This window comes from Protopterus annectens, chromosome 3.part1 (assembly GCF_019279795.1).
Source record: "Protopterus annectens isolate FY-2018-M chromosome 3.part1, PAN1.0, whole genome shotgun sequence".
Classification (NCBI taxonomy): Eukaryota; Metazoa; Chordata; order Ceratodontiformes; family Protopteridae; genus Protopterus; species Protopterus annectens.
Genome location: NC_056732.1, coordinates 33,008,587 through 33,025,706, shown reverse-complemented (window position 1 = coordinate 33,025,706; position 17,120 = coordinate 33,008,587). Strand labels below are relative to the sequence as shown.

Sequence of the window (17,120 nt, the reverse complement as noted above, 5' to 3'; positions counted from 1 at the left end):
GTAGCCGCAGCACAAATAGATTCCATGGGCAACCTAGCCTGAAAAGCCACCGAAGTAGCTAAAGCTCTGGTGGAGTGACCTTTTGGTTTGACTGGTAATTTTTTATTCCTGAGTTGATATATGAATGTGATGATAGAAGTCAATCACCTGGATAAGGTTACCTTGGAGACAGGAAGACTTTGTTTACCTACTGCTTAAGACAGGAAAAGTTGATCTGATTTTCTAATGTCCTTGGTTCTATGCAAATAAAAGCGTAGCTGCCTATGAACATCTAACTGATGCAACTTATATTCCGCCCTGTTGGAGTTGTTAGGGAAAAACACAGGAAGGTCTATGGACTGATTCAAGTTACTCTCTGAAGAGACCTTAGGAAGGAAGGAAGGATTAGTCCTAAGAGCAACCCTGTCATTGTGGAACACGAGGTATGGGGGATGGACAGAAAGAGCCTGTAGTTCCGAAACTCTTCTGGCTGAAGTAATAGCTACCAGAAAAAGGGTTTTCCAAGATAAGAACTTCAATGAACAAGAAGCTGCAGGTTCGAAAGGGGGCAAAATTAAAGAAGCTAAGATCAAATTTAGATCCCACGGTGGTGGAGGATCTCTTACTGGGGGTCTGAGCAGAGTGGTTCCTTTGAGAAAGGCTTTACACAGCTTATGGGACATGATATTGTTTTCCGACAGTCCAATGTGATAATTTGAAATTGCAGCTAACTGAACTCTAATTGTTGCAGAAGCGGACCCAGCATGGAAGAACTCCGCAAGAAATTCCAAAATGTAGTGTACAGGGGCTGAAAAGGGGTCTATACTTTTTGCCTCTGCCCAGGAAGAAAAACGTTTCCACTTACTAGCATAAGTTTTTCTGGTTTTAGACTTGTGTGATGACAAAAGGATTTTGTGCACAGAGGGGGAAATATCTGGGAGCCTGGCTAAGGTTGGAAGTGGAGCAACCAAGCCGTGAGCTGGAGAGAGTGTAGGGATTGGTGCAGCCTGCCCAATTGATGAATCAGGAGGTCGGGAACTAGGTCCAGAATCCAAGGCTGCTCAAGAAGATAGTGATGCAGGAATGGGAACCATATTTGTTGAGGCCAGTAAGGAGCAATGAGGATCATTTTGCAACCCAAAACGGTAGCTTTCTGAATTAGCTTCAGAATGAGGGGAAAGGGTGGGAATGCATAAAGAAGTCCATGAGGCCAATCGTGGACTAGAGCATCTCTGGGGGAATGCCCGGGAAGTGGAAGGAGAGAGAAGAAATTGCTGCACTTGCTGTTGAAGGGAGTTGCAAACAGGTCGCAGCAAGGTTGGCCCTATTTGCGGAAGATTTGGTCTGCAACTACCTGATTCAGAGACCACTTATGAGGCATGAGAATTGCTCTGCTCAGTCTGTCTGCTATGACGTTGGACCTCCCAGGGATGTGAATTGCTCACTGCCAGAGTCTGAGTGCTTCTCAACATAGGGGGTATGACCTGGCTCCACCCTGCTTGTTGATGTACCACACTACAGACATATTGTCCATTTGAATTGCAATAGTCCCGGTAGGAAGAGAGTCCTGAAGAGCCTGCAACGCTAAGAGCATGGCTGTCATCTCCAAGACATTTATGTGCAGATGATACTTGTGAAGTTGCCAGGTGCCTTGGACTGTTCTGCCCTGATAATGCCCCCCCCCACCCGATCAGGGAGGCGTCCATGGTCAGTGTAGCCACTGGAGGGGGGAGAACAAATGGTCTGCCATGGAGCACTGATGTGGAGACCATCCCCCACACAAGGTGCTTCATGCATGCTTGTGTGATCATAATCATGTAAGACATGGGAAGTTGCTGGAAGGACCATTGGGTGAAAAGAAGCCACTGGAGAATCCTCATGTGAAAACGAGCTAGAGGGACAAGTACGATCGCTGCTGCCATGAGACCCAGAGTTTGAAGGACAAACCTGGCTTGAATTCTTTTGCATGCTAATAAAACCATGACATGCTGATGAATCACTAACACCCTGTCTGGTGGGAGGCTCGCTAACATGTCTTTGGTATTTAAATTTGCGCCTATAAAGGTGATAGACTGACAGGGTGACAATGCAGACTTTTCAAAATTTATTTTGATACCTAACCTGGAGCAAGTTTCGATAGTACAGTCTCTGGCTCGCAGAAGGTGATGTCTGGTGGTAGCAGTGAGGAGCCAGTCGTCGAGATATGGAAACACCTGGAATCCTTGCCATCTCAGGTGAGCGGTAACTACTGCCATACATTTGGTAAACACCCTGGGGGCTGTGGTGAGACCAAAGGGCAGAGCTCTGAACTGATAATGGCTGGCTCCCAGCTGGAAGTGAAGGAATCTTCTGAAGTGTCTGTCCATTTTGATGTGGTAGTACACATCCTGAAGATCTATGGAGCACATCCAATTGTCCTGACCCAGGAAGGGTAAGATGGACTGAGGCATGACCATCCGGAACTTCGTTCTTCATACAGGCTTGTTTAGTCTGCTGAGATCCAAAATGGGTCTCCAGTCCCCTGTCTTTTTTGGTACCAAAAAGAACCTTGAGTAAATTCTGGATCCTTGTTGGTCTGCTGGGACTTGCTGGATGGCCCTTTTTCTTAGCAGTTTTGAGACTTCTTGCACTGCTTGGTCCCTTAGATTGGGTGGAACATCTGGAAGGGACTTGTTTGACCTCAAGGGAGTGCGAACAAAGGGAATTCTGTAGCCTCCGGATATGACGGACTGTACCCATTTGTCTTGTGTTATGTCTTGCCAGGCTCTTGGGTACAATGATAATCTTCCCCCGACTGCCTCCAGAGGTGGGCAGCCAGGCGACCCTTCAGGGATGCTGGAAGGGCTTCTCAGAGAAAGATTCTCTGCTGCCCTGATATTGCGGACCCCCTCTGCCATGAGGGCGGTGTCTGTTATTGTTCCCTCCTCTGCCCCTGGATGAGAACTCACCACGTGTGTCCAGCAAGGCTCCCTGGGATTTCCGGAACCATATCTTCCCACTCTTCTGACCCTTAGGATATGGTCTGGAAGGAGTGGAAAAATGGACTCCTACAGCAGAGAGAGTCTTGCCTTCCTGCTCACACCTGGTAAGGGTATCTTTCACCTGTGATCCGAAAAGAGAGGAACCATCAAAGGGGGTGTTGGTGAAAGACGCTCTAAAAGGTTCCGCAATGTTACATAGCCACATCCAAGCGTGCCTCCTTAGGTCCACACCTGTGCCTGTGGCTCTACTCGCACCATCAGCTGCATACAAAATGAGCCTCATGGAGGAGTTTACCACTGAATTAAGAGTCACCAGCTGGGAGGCTGCCTTAGCCTGGGCCCCTTCAGCTGATGGATCTTGGAGGGTATCTCCAAGCTCTTTCAGAAGATCCCTCTGAAGATGGGTAAAGTGGCACAGGTAATTCAGGGACCTCATGGAAAAGGTCGCTGAAGAGAACATCTGCTTCCCATATATGTCCATCGTCCTGGACTCCTTGTTAGGGGGATGGACAGATGAAGAAGTTTCAGCCAACTCCTTCTTTGTGGCCGCCGCTACCACCATGGCATCAACGGGGACACCTTTGGTCAAGAACTGTTTGTCCTGTGGTGCAGTTATGAATTTGGCAGGTCTTCTAGGGGTGGTTCCACTGTATCTGGATCCGTCCACACCTTCCGAGCCACCACAGATATCAGTGGGTCAAAAGGCGGAGACACCCAGGAGGTGGAAGGTCGGGATCCAAACGTGTCCAGGAATACCGACTCATCCTCAGAAGGGCTTAGGGTAGTCCAGTTCCCCCTCTACCTAAGCATCTCAAGGATGTCTGAGAAGGAGACATCTTCACAGGGGGATCTTGGGGACCCTTCCGAGTCCTCTAAGTCGGTATCCGATGTGACAGACTCGGGGCATCAACATGCTTCCTCCTGCATTTCCTCTTGCAAGGTGGCTCCTCTGAATGATCAGGGGAGGCCTCGGAAGAGGAGGATACACCCAAAGGGGTGTCCTGGAGCACTGGATCCCCACGCTTGGTGTCTGGAAGAGGGGCAGTGGCTGACGCAGGCACCCTAGGGGGAGGAGCCGATGGGGTCAATCATGGGACTGACTCAGGGGCCAGTATACTCCTCATCACCTCGAAGGCATCCCTGCCTGGATGCAGAGAGGGCTCTGGCTCCAAAGAAACCAGAAGTCCTCCCCGCACCAAGGGGGATGGCTCTGAGGCAGATGTGGGAGATGAGCTCACCTGAGCTGAAGCCCCGAGGGGGAGAGTGGGGTCAGAAAAGGGTCCGATGCCACTTGCCCCCTCGAAGCCGACGAGGGAATCTCGGCACCCAGATACCTCCTGGGAAGGTACCATTGAAGGGATCGGAGCCGATGACGGAACCGAAAGAGAGGGTATCGGCGCCGACGGTTCCACGACTCGAACAACAATGAACTCCGGCTCCGAGCTCATAGGATGAGTCAGAGGAGGAATATCTACAGCTGTGGACAGAGCCAAATCCTAATGAGGAGGGCTGGATAACATTTTGGGAAGAGCCTGTGATTTTAACAGCCTACTTGCCACTCTTTCCAAGTCATGGTCCGAAAGTGTAGAGGACCGAGAAGAGTGGGATGAGCGATGACTACACTCCGATTGGAGCAGGGGTGATTTCAGAGAAGAACGTATCGACTCCAAGGAATGAGACCTGGATCTTTTCCGACTCTCAGCCGGCTCCCAAGAATGTATCGGAGCCGACTGGGAGGGAGGGACATCAGTTCCAGCCGGAGCCGAGATAGATTGTGCAGCTTCACCCAACGACGGCTCCGAACTGGGAGCCGACGGTTTAGGTGGCCTGGAAGATTTCACAGGCGTAGCCTTCGCCGGTGAATCTTGAGGTTTAAGCAAACCCCTCAGGATCAATTTATTTTTGCGCTCCTGCAGGACTCTTGGACTGAAAGCATGGCAGATCAAGCAAGAGTCCTGCAGGTGCACGGCGCCCAGACAATAAACACAAGAAGTGTGACCATCTGTCAGAGACATCTTCTGACAGCATGAGTCACACTTCTGGAAACCGGATGGTTTAAGATCCGTGGACATCCTAGAGGAAAACCAAGGACAAGAACACATACAGAAAGGTTAAAGTAACCAACCAGTAAAATTTTACACACTACAGTTACCACAACCAAGTACAAGCACTACTACAACAAAAACTAAATATAACTATTACTAAACACTAACAGTGATTAATAAAAGAATTTTTTTTTTTTTTTTTTTTTTAGAAGGAGATAGAGAGAAAGGTTAACCTCTAACTTAAACGGAAAACCTTTCTGAGGAAAGGGAGAGAAGGGGGGAGGGGAAACTCTCTGACTTAAATGAGTTTCTTGGGGAAGGTAAACGGATCTAGAAAAGAAACTAGCTACAACACAACAGTCTAATCTAACGACTAATTCTACACTAAAAACTACAGTTTTGACAAGAAAAATACAATAATAATAAAGTTTTATACTTATAACTCATCTGGTTGTTAGTTTTATACAACCTGAGTCAGTAAAATAACCTCGCAGCAGAAGCGGCAAATGAGATCTGGGTATCTAGCGCCAGGCATCATGGGATATAGGGGGCCTCAAGCCAGTAAGCAGCTCTCTAGCTTTTGAAGATGGCTGAGTCGGAGCTGAGGATCAGCTCTGAACCCAACCAGCAAGAATGAAGGTGAGATAGACAACTTAACATCGAGTGTTAGGAAGTTAACATTGGAGATGTGTCTGAAGGCAATGGGATTTGAGGGCATCTTAGGCTAAGATTTTGTAGAAAATACTTTGGTACACTGGTCAAATATGACCAACCAGGGGACATGTACAGTTGTGTATAATGGTCCATATCAGTAAGAACTAGATCTAACAGCTCTGAGCACCTAGTAGGGCAGGGCAGTAACTCATTGAGAGATGGGACTGATGATATGTAGAAACTGTTTTGCATACTGGTTATTTGTGGTGTTTGTTATCGAGTTTATGGATGGATAGTTGAAATTGCCAAAAATTATTCTGTTAGGATTCAATAGTTAAGAATTCAAATTTGTTCAGGTAGATTAAATGGGCTGTCAGCATCATGGATGGGTGTTGTATTTAGCCATGATATGGATGGTGGACTTGCCAGTAGTTACCAAGAAATGGAAGCGGTCTAGGTCATTACTGGACTTGTGGGTCTGGAATTTAAAAAAATAAAACAGACGCACTCCAGATGGTGGCACAAACATCCTCAGTAATGGATCTAAATGTCTGTTAGGCATTGTGAGTAAATAAATAGAGAGAGTATTGTCTCTAAAACAGACACACCTGAGACAGAGACACAGCCATCCTCAGCAAAGGATTTAAATTATTGTTATGCAAATGTGAGTAAATGAATACAGAAAGAGTATTGTGTCTACACTGGATCCAGAGTTCCATAATTACACACTGATGTCTATGTTTTCAAGGGTTAGAAAAGTCTCAAAGTTGGACAGCGTTTTGTTCAGAGTTTAGCAACGAGCAGTGTTGTGTTAATATGTACTGACATGAGACTGCTAAGACAGTACGTTTGTAGACCGACTTTGCCTAAAAAATATATTACAGTTCAGAAACCATCTTTGCTGACATGGGGAAACCTGGAGAGGGGTACAGGTCGTGCCTTATTACAGGGGTAGGCTTGCTGACCATTCCTTCAAAGCTGAGAGATGCATTGGACCCTTCAGAAATGACACCAGTTATTAAAACAATGGCTGATGTAGTTTTTTTTTTTTTTTAAATTTGGATTGTGACATCACTCACTGTTACTGCAAGATATTGCTCAAGACCAGTGGATTACTAGCCTCAAGAGAGCTCAGCCATGTCTCTCTTCATACCATTTATGCCGGTACATTGAAGTTTGTTCACTTTCATATGTGCAATGACCATACGGAGTGTTTATCTAAGCTTGTTTCTTGCCTTTCCTGTAACTAGTCTAGTCCAGATTTGCTGTATCCATGACTGTTAGTAAGCTTCTGAGCACCCCAAGTCTATCTGTGTTGGAGGGAAGCCTTCTAGTTTATCAGTAGGAGTGGCAATCACTAGGTAGCCTATCTACCACAAGAGGAGTGATTTCTTACCCAGAAATTGTAGTTTATTGGCCGTTTGGGCAGTTTTTCCATCCCTTTCAACTTTCTGGTTTAAAAGCCCACATTTGCACTTGTTTCCCACCTTTCTGGTAATTAGTCTAGTCCAGATACAGATTTGCTGTATCCAGGACTGTTTATAAGCTTTTGAGCCCCCCCAAGCCTTTCTGTGTTGGAGGGAAGCCTTCTAGCTTATCAGTGGGAGTGTTAAGCATTAGGTAGCCTATTTACCATGAGGGGAGTGGTTTCTGGCCCAGAAATTGTAGTTTATTGGCTGTCTGGGCAGCTTTTCCATCCATTTCAAATTTCTGGTTTCAAAGCCACGCATTTCCATGGGTTTGTGCTTGTTTAAGCTCCATGGATCCAGTTTTGGCATCCTGCAGACTGCAAGAGGATCAGGAAGGGGCAAGAGATACTCTAAGTGTCTCCATTTTGATTTTTTCCTAATTTACTGCTTTATGCACTTATTTTTAGTCATTTTTTAAAATGTAATTGCATTTATTTAAACTGTACTTGCTTTAATATTGCTACACACTCAAGTGTGCTAGCTTGCACTGCATTTGAATTGTTTTTACTGCTGTTTTAGCTGCTTTTCTGAAAAAAAAACAAAAAGTTCTAATGTTGTTTCCCACCTTTCCTGGACCTAGTCTAGTCCAGATACAGATTTGCTGTATCCAGGACTGTTTGTAAGCTTCTGAGCCCCCAAGCCTTTCTGTGTTGGAGGGAAGCCTTCTAGCTTATCAGTGAAAGTGGTAAGTACTAGGTAGCCTATCTACCACAAGAGGAGTGGTTTCTGGCCCAGAAATTGTAGTTTATTGGCCGTTTGGGCAGTTTTTGTATCCCCTTTAACTTTCTGGTTTAAAAGCCCACGTTTGCATGGGTTTGCACTTGTTTAAGCTCTGCGAAGCGGCACCAACCTGAGGTAAACTATTACTGGTGCCAGTTTGTCTGCTCTTCAATTTATCTCCCTTAGATCTTGCTAGTTCTTTCTCTCTTGCACTTCAAATAGCTTAACCGCTTTGCACTTCATTAGGTTTTTGTAGCAATTATTGCAGCACAACTAAGTGCCATTAGCACTAGTCGTTCTTCATGGAAATAGCTCCAGTACTTAGTAGTTATGACCACCCCTCCTGGCATGATTAAAAGGCAGTTCCCTGTGCTTTCTCCTATTAACCTGGTAGATTTGGGCATTCTGAGGCAGTGTAGCAACTGCCTCATGTACACAGACAGCCCTCTTCTCTTTCCTCCCAACCCTCAGACTTGTGAGAGATGCACTTATATCACCAAACTGGAAGCTATGCACTCTTCAGCCAAGACTGGAATAGCTGGTCAAGAGAAGAAGGTCAACACCTGCACCACACCACATGGAACACATAGCCCTTCAGAACACCCACCATCACAGCTCTCACATAAAAACAAAGACCACACACCCACCTTCACGGAGGCTCTCAATAGACATTTACCCAAACAGCAGAGATCTCCAAGACAGAAATGCATTCGACCACCACAACGCAGCACAGACCACAGGACACATAGCTCACCTCCACAGTGTGCCCCTCAACCTAAGCCCCTAAGGCTAAACACCTTGCCATATACACTAATCATAGGTGACTCAATAGTGAGGCACACAGATGTCCCACTCACTAGGTTAAATAAGGAGAAGGTAACAGTCTGCTGTCTATCAGGTGCCAGAATCCAACACATACACGCACTCAGTTCCCTCTACAAGTATAAGTATGACAATGTCATTGTCCATGTGGGTGTTAATGACCTGAGATGGACCACCATGGACTACATGAAAAGAGACATGGTGGAGCTCTCGGATTATGTGGCCCAGGCAGGTATGCCCTGAGCAGTATCCTACCATCACCCAGAATTATACTGCAGTACAGACAAAAAATGATTGACTTAAAAAATTGGCTAAGTTTCTGGTGTCATTCAAAGGGGATCCAGTATCTGCAATCTTGGGATGACATGATTGACAGACCTCAATCCTTTGCCAGAGCTGACCTGCATCTGCCACCCCTGGGTTTCTGGGTACTGGCCAAGGCTCTTGCCACTCCTATAGTGCTTTTTTTTAGGCAATGTTCCAAAGACCAAATTACCACCATAACAGCTATAAATAAATGCAATCTGAGGGTCATGTTGCTCAATGCTAGAAGTCTAAATCTCAAGATGCACTCGCTCGGAGCACTCGTCAAAATGGAGAACATCGACATTTGTGCTGTAACAGAGACCTGGTTTAAAGCGGTAGAAAGCACCCCTGCTCTATCAAGCTATAACTCATTCCACACCTTTTGGCCCCAAAACATGAACCGAAGCTCCAAAGGCAGTGGTGTCTGCATATTCATAAAGGATTTGCACACCTCCAGACTAGTTTCCCAGTATAGTGCATATGAGATACTTCAGGTACAACTAACATTGGGTAAGAGAGTGATCCAGGTCATAGCCTGCTATTGGTCCCCAACCATGTCCCTAGACTCTCACTCCACATTCCTAAGCACCCCAGAATCTATCAAGGTCCAACCCAACACTCTCATACTAGGAGATTTCAACTACCCTTTCATCAACTGGAAAAACTACTCAAGCACCAATACACTAGCCCAACACTTCCTCAACTAGCTCATTCTGACCCCCACTAGAGGAAGCAAAATCCTTGACCTGGTTATTACTAACATGGGTGACTGTTGCTCTACACCAGTAGTCAATCCCTCCCTGGTCAAATCTGATCATATATTAATCACCATGGAAATTCACATCTCACCCACAATCACCTTGAAAAACTTCTCCAAAGCTAACTTTGGGCTCCTAAAACAGTGGTGGCTAACTTCATGGCACCCATGCTAATGGAACATATCTGCATGACTGTCGAATCATACACCAGTGCACTGTACGAATATGTACATAAATGCATGGAACTAGCCATACCTAACAGAACCAAGGCACTCTCCTCCAAAAAAAGGAAGCCAATCTGGTGGTCCCCTGCCATTAATAAACTCTATAGCAGAAGGAAGAAACTGTTGCAGAAAAAGGTGAAGTCCCAAGACTGGAAAAACTCCCTTATTAGCCTCAACAAAAAGTTGAGATCTCTCATCAAATCCTCGAAAGCCAGCTATGAAGGCAGAATTGCAGCAGACCCTAAAACCAATCACAAAGCCTTCTATAGTTATATCAAGAACCTCCAAGGCAATACCCAGATTTGCACTGAGTTACTGCACAATGGTACCTTCTCTACTAAGCCAACAGATATTGGCAACATACTGGCCAACAGATTCACTCCCAGCTTTACCCATCCCCCCTATAGGACCAATCACAATACCAGAAGAATGACAGGCACCCAGCATTACTGCATCACAGGTTAAAGCTGCATTGTCCAAGGCCAAGAATACAGCTTCCATGGGGCCTGATAATATCCCTGGCTGTGTTCTACATGAACTACAAAGTGAACTGGCATCACATCTGTCTGCCTGTTCAGTCATAGTCTTGCCTTATGCTTTGTACCTACCAAATGGCACACTGCTACAGTCATCCCTCCCCATAAAGGGGGAGTGTCTACAGACCCTGGGAATTATCACTCAATTAGCTTGATGAGTCTGATTTGTAAAACTATGGAGTGCATCATGATGGACCAGATTAACAAAGATATAGGAAATCTCCAAACTCTAGGCCCCATGCAGTTTGGCTTTGTGAAAGGGAGACCATGCCTGCTCGACTTGGTTGACTTCTTTGAGCTAGTCACCAGGGCTGTGGATGAAGGCAAGGAAGTGAATACAGCGTACGTCAATTTGGCCAAGGCCTTTGATACATTCCTCACTCAGGAATTATTGATAAATTCACCAAACTAGGCATCGACCCCTATATCACTACGTGGGTTGCAAACTAGCTCAGAGATAGAACACACAGTGTGAAATTAGCAGACTCCAAGTCAGACTGCTGACTAGTCATGAGTGGAGTCCCACAGGGATCAGTCCTGGGTCCTCTCCTGTTCAACATCTACTTCTCAGACATCAAGGCCAACACAAAGTGACTCTGGCTGACCAAGTTTGCAGATGACTGCAAGCTGGGAGCCATTATTAGTTCCCCAAGTGATGCAGACATCCTACAGAAAGGCCAGAGTGAGACCAATGACTGGTGTCAAAACCATGGCCTTAAGCTTAACGCCAAAAAATGTGTCATCTTCCCATTTCGTAAAAACTCCATTCCCACTAATTACCACATCAATAGGAGCCCACTGAAAACTGAAGGTGTTATAAGAGATCTGGGGATGCAGGTTGACAGCAACCTCTCCTTCGACCACCACATTGCCACTGTGGTCAAAAAGTCCTTCTATGTGGCACATCTAATTACCAAGGGTTTTGCTTCCAGGAAGAAAGAGGTCATTGTCTCTCTCTACTCTTCCCACATTAGTCCAATCACCAAGTACAAAGCATCATTTGCATGTACCTCACTAGACACCTGCAACAGCTGGAGAGGCCACAGAAGCACCTCATGAAGAGGATCCTAGGCATTAAACACATGTCCTACACAGACAGACTCAAAAGAATCTAGCTATTCTGTGGCTCATATCGCCTACTTACAGGAGATCTCTGCTTATCTTACAAAGCCATGTCTGATCCAGCTCTGTTAGAAATGCTACATGTAAAAAAATCCCAATCCCTTCGAACCACACATTCCAGAGACCTCATTACCACAATCAACAGGACATGCTGTAGGGACAAGTTCCTCACCCAGAGACTGCCCATGCTCTGGAATAGACTTCCCATACATGTCAAGCAGAGCACCTCGCTGTCCTTCTTCAAGATAAATCTTAATGAGTGCATGGGTAATAGAAAGTTCTCCCCGGGGATCACTCCAGTGGCTCTACTTGATAGTGGCACTGAGAACTAACATCGGGTGGCACGATGACAGGGCACATCTATGGGCTAGGCTTTTAAAGGCGCCAGAGCCATTACTCTAGTGCACACCTATGAACCTAAGAGTATCTACTGGTGACATTGTGAATTTCTAGCACATAACTGACAAAGAGTATAGACACATTATTACACTGACTGGGAGGTCTATAAGGCTATGGAAAGGATGGTTTTAAGTACTTCAGCATATGTAGGGTTGGAGAAAGGGGTTTGATGGGGTAGTACTGGGGAGAACACAGCACATCTGGGGAACATGCAGGAATTGTGTGGTTTGCCTCTAAGCTCAAATAAATCTTTTCACCTTTTAGATATCGATGGTGTGTCTGGTAACAAGTGGCTGTTATCTGACACCTTGAATTCATAAACTGTCTGAAAGTACCTAATGCAAACAGGCTGGCAATAGACATGCTACAGGCAGACAGTAATCTCACAGTGTCGGGAATTCAGACGGGGTGATAAAAATCGTAGGCTCTAGGTATTAGTAGCTTATATGTTTAGCTGACAGTAACAAAGCATAACAATACAGATTAGTGTAATGTGTAAAATGCAGTACAATACTTTAATAAAGCCTTCCTTAACATTCGTAACACACCAGCTCCCAAACTACCCATTAATGATGCTGTACTATACTTTAATAACACCTTCCTTCACATCCTTAATACCCCAGCTCCCAAACTACCCCTTAATGCTGCTGTACTGTACTTTAATAACACCATCCTTCACATCCTTAATACCCCAGCTCCCAAACTACCCCTTAATGCTGCTGTACTGTACTTTAATAACACCATCCTTCACATCCTTAATACCCCAGCTCCCAAACTACCCCTTAATGCTGCTGTACTGTACTTTAATAACACCATCCTTCACATCCTTAATACCCCAGCTCCCATTCGTATGAAAAGAATCAAAAACAACGCAGCACCATGGCGCTCTAAGGAATGTAAACACCTGATGAAGCAAAGGGACCGAGCCTGGATGAGCTGGAAGCTAAACAAAAATTAACAAAATCATGTCAATTTCAAAACACTACATAACAAAGTAACAAACACCATCAATAGAGATAAGAAGTCATACTATTCTCAGCTTCAAATCCAGCATAAAATCGACCCCAATAAATATTGGCACTCCATATCTTCTCTTCTTAACACTAGAAAAAACAGAGAGCACACCATATCACCTGATACCCCTGCATCACAAATAGCCCAAAACTTAAAAAAAAAAATAAATAAATTGATCATAAAATCAATATCAGATGTACAAACACCTGTAATGCTGGAGCCCCCACCCTTCAACCTATTCGGACACCAACCCCAGATCATCAACTACTTCTAACCCTGAATTTAATAATCCCCCACTTAACAAAATGTCGTACAAACCCCATTCTCATTTCAGACCATAACCACTGAATCCATTAAGAAATTGTTACATACATGTGTAACCCAGTGTAGTATCAAACACAATAATGACATCTTATAAACACCGACAACATGTGTAACCCACTGTGTCATTTTATAAAAACCAACAACATGACTAACCCAGTGCAGTATCAAACACAATAATGACATCTTATAAACAACAACATGTGTAAACCAGTGTAGTGTCAAACACAGTAATGACATCTTATAAACACCAACAACATGTGTAACACAGTGTGTCATCTTATAAACAGCATCAAAATGTGTAACCCAGTGCAATATCAAACACTGTAATGAAATCTAATACACACCAACATGTGTAACCCAGTGTAATATCAAATAGAGTAATGACATTGTATAAACACCGACAATATGTGTAATCCAGTACAGTATCAAACACAGTAATGACATCTCATGAACACCAACAACATGTGCAACCCAGTGTAGAATCAAACACAGTAATGACATCTTATAAATACCAACAACATGTGTAATAAAGTATAGTATCAAACACAAACACAGTAAAGACATCTTATAAACACCAACATGTGGAACCCAGTGTAGTATCAAACAGAAACACAGTAATGATATCTTATAAACACCAAAAGCATGTGTAACCCAGAGCAGTATCAAACACTGTAATGACATCTTATAAACATCAACAACATGTGTAACCCAGTGTAGTATCAAACACAATAATGACATCTTATAAACAACAATAACATATATAACCCAGTGTGGTATCAAACATAGTAATGACATCTTATAAACACCAACAACATGGCTAACCCAGTGTAGTATCAAACACTGTAATGACGTCTTATGAACACCAACAACATATGTAACCCAGTGTGTCATCTTATAAACACCAACAACATGTGTAACCCAGTGTAGTATCAAACACACTAATGACATCTTCTAAACACCGACACGCGTAACCCAGTGTAGTATCAAACACTGTAATGAAATCTTATAAACACCAACAACATGTGTAACCCAGTGTGTCATCTAATAAACACCAACAACATGTGTAACCCAGTGCAATTTCAAACACAATAATGACATCTTATAAACACCAACAACATATGTAACCCAGTGTAGTATCAAACACAATAATGACATCTTATAAACACCAGCAACATGTGTAACCCAGTGTAGTATTAAACACAGTAATGACGTCTTGTGAACACCAACAACATGTGTAACCCAGTGTATCATCGTATAAACACCAACAACATGTGTAACCCAGTGTAGTATCAAACAAAATAATGACATCTTTTAAACACTGACATGTGTAACCCAGTGTAGTATCAAACACAATAATGACATCTTATAAACACCAAAAACATGTGTAACAGAGTGTAGTATCAAACACAGTAATGACATCTTATAAATACCAACATTTTTAACCCAGTATAATATCAAACACAGTAATAACATCTTATAAACACCAACATGTGTAACCCAGTGTGTCATCTTATAAACACCAGTAACATGTGTAACCCAGTTTAGTATCAAACACAATAATGACATCTGATAAACACCAACATGTGTAACCCAGTGTAGTATCAAACACAAACACAGTAATGACATCTTATAAACACCAACAAGTGTAACCCAGTGTAGTATCAAACACAGTAATGGCATCTTATAAACACCAACAACATGTGTAACTGAGTATAGCATAAAACACAGTAATGACATCTTATAAATCACATGTGTAACGGAGTGCAGTATCAAACACAGTAATTACATTGTATAAACACCAACAACATGTGTAACCCAAGTGTAGTATAAAACAGAATAAAGACATCTTCTAAACACCAATAAAATGTGTACCCCAGTGTAGTATCAAAAACAATAATGCCATCTTATAAAAACCAACAAGATGTTTAGCCCAGTATGTCATCTTATAAAAACCAACAACATGGCTAACCCAGTGCAGTATCAAACACAATAATGAGATCTTATAAACACCAACAACATGTGTAACCCAGTGTAGTATCAAACACAATAATGATATCTAGTAAACACCAATAAAATGTGTAACCCAGTGTAGTATCAAACGCAGTAAGGGCATCTTATAAACAACAACAACATGCGTGACCCAGTGTGTCATTTTATGAAAAACAACATGGCTAACCCAGAGTAGTACCAAACACAGTAGTGACATCTTATAAACACCAACCACATGTGTAGCCCAGTGTGTCATCTTATAACAAACAACAACATGGCTATGCAGTGTAGTGTCAAACACAGTAATGACATCTTATAAACATCAACAACATTTGTAACCCAGTGTACTATCAACCACATTAATTTCATCTCATAAACACCAACATGTGTAACCCAGTGTAGTATCAAACACAGTAATGACATCTTATAAACTCCAACAACATGTGTAACCCAGTGTAGTATCAAACACAGTAATGATATCTCATTGTACACTTTCTGGGGTCTATTTTTGCATTTAAAAGTATTTTTTGTGGACCTTTTGCAATTTTCATTGAATTTCTAGGTTAACACATACCTTTAGCAGTGATACGAGACAGAATCATAACATTATAAAAGGGAATCGGAAATTCCTAACATTGGATAATGACATCAAAGGCTGTATAATAGCTGTGTGTGGCTGCTTTTTTTCAGACGTTTTTAGTGTTGGATTTTACTTCCTGGTTGACATCTCATAAACACCAACATGTGTAACCCAGTGTAGTATCAAACACAGTAATGACATCTTATAAACACCAACAACATATGTAACACAGTGTAGTATGAAACACTGTAATTACATCTTATAAACACCAACATGTGTAACCCAGTGTAGTATCAAACACAGTAAAGACATCTTATAAACACCAACAACATATGTAACACAGTGTGTGTCATCTTATAAAACCCAACAACATGGCTAACCCAGTGTAGTGTCAAACACAGTAATGACATTGTACAAAAACCAACAAAATGTCTAACCCAGTGTAGTATTAAACACAGTAATGACATCTTATAAATACAAACAAAATGTGAAATCCACTGTAGTATCAAACACAGTAATGACATCTTATAAACACCAACAACATGTGTAACCCACTGTAGTATCAAACACTGTAAAAACTTCTTATAAACACCAACAACATGTGTAACCCAGTGTACTATGAAAACCAGTAATGACATCTGATAAACACCAACAACATGTGTAACCCATTGTGCCATCTTATAAACACCAACAACATGGCTAGGCCAGAGTAGTATCAAACACAATAATGACATCTTAGAAACACCAACATGTGTAATTCAGTGTAGTGTCAAACACAATAAAGAAATCTTATAAACGCTAACATGTGTAACCCAGTGTGTCATTTTACATCTAGCAACAAAATGTGTAATCCAGTGTAGTATCAAACACAGTAATTACATCTTATAATCACCGACAACATGTGTAATCCAGTGCAGTATCAAAAACAGTAATGATATCTCATGAACACCAACAACATGTGCAACACAGTGTGTCATCTTATAAACACCAACATGTGTAATTCGGTCTGCCATCTTATAAACAACAACAACATGGGTGAACCCAGTGTAGTAACAAACACAATAATGATATCTTAGATACACCAATAAAATGTGTAACCCAGTGTAGTTTCAAACACAATACTGACACCTTATAAGCATCAATTACATGTGTAACCCATTGTAGTATCAAACACAATAATGACATCTTATAAACACCA

At 42.9% G+C, this 17,120-nt stretch overlaps 1 protein-coding gene across 8 annotated transcripts in view; it reads right to left on the bottom strand.

The window, feature by feature from the left end:
* The window catches only part of PTPRM (protein tyrosine phosphatase receptor type M), a 4,358,319-nt gene that overhangs the window by 1,461,611 nt on the left and 2,879,588 nt on the right, over positions 1-17,120 (bottom strand). The window lies entirely within an intron of this gene.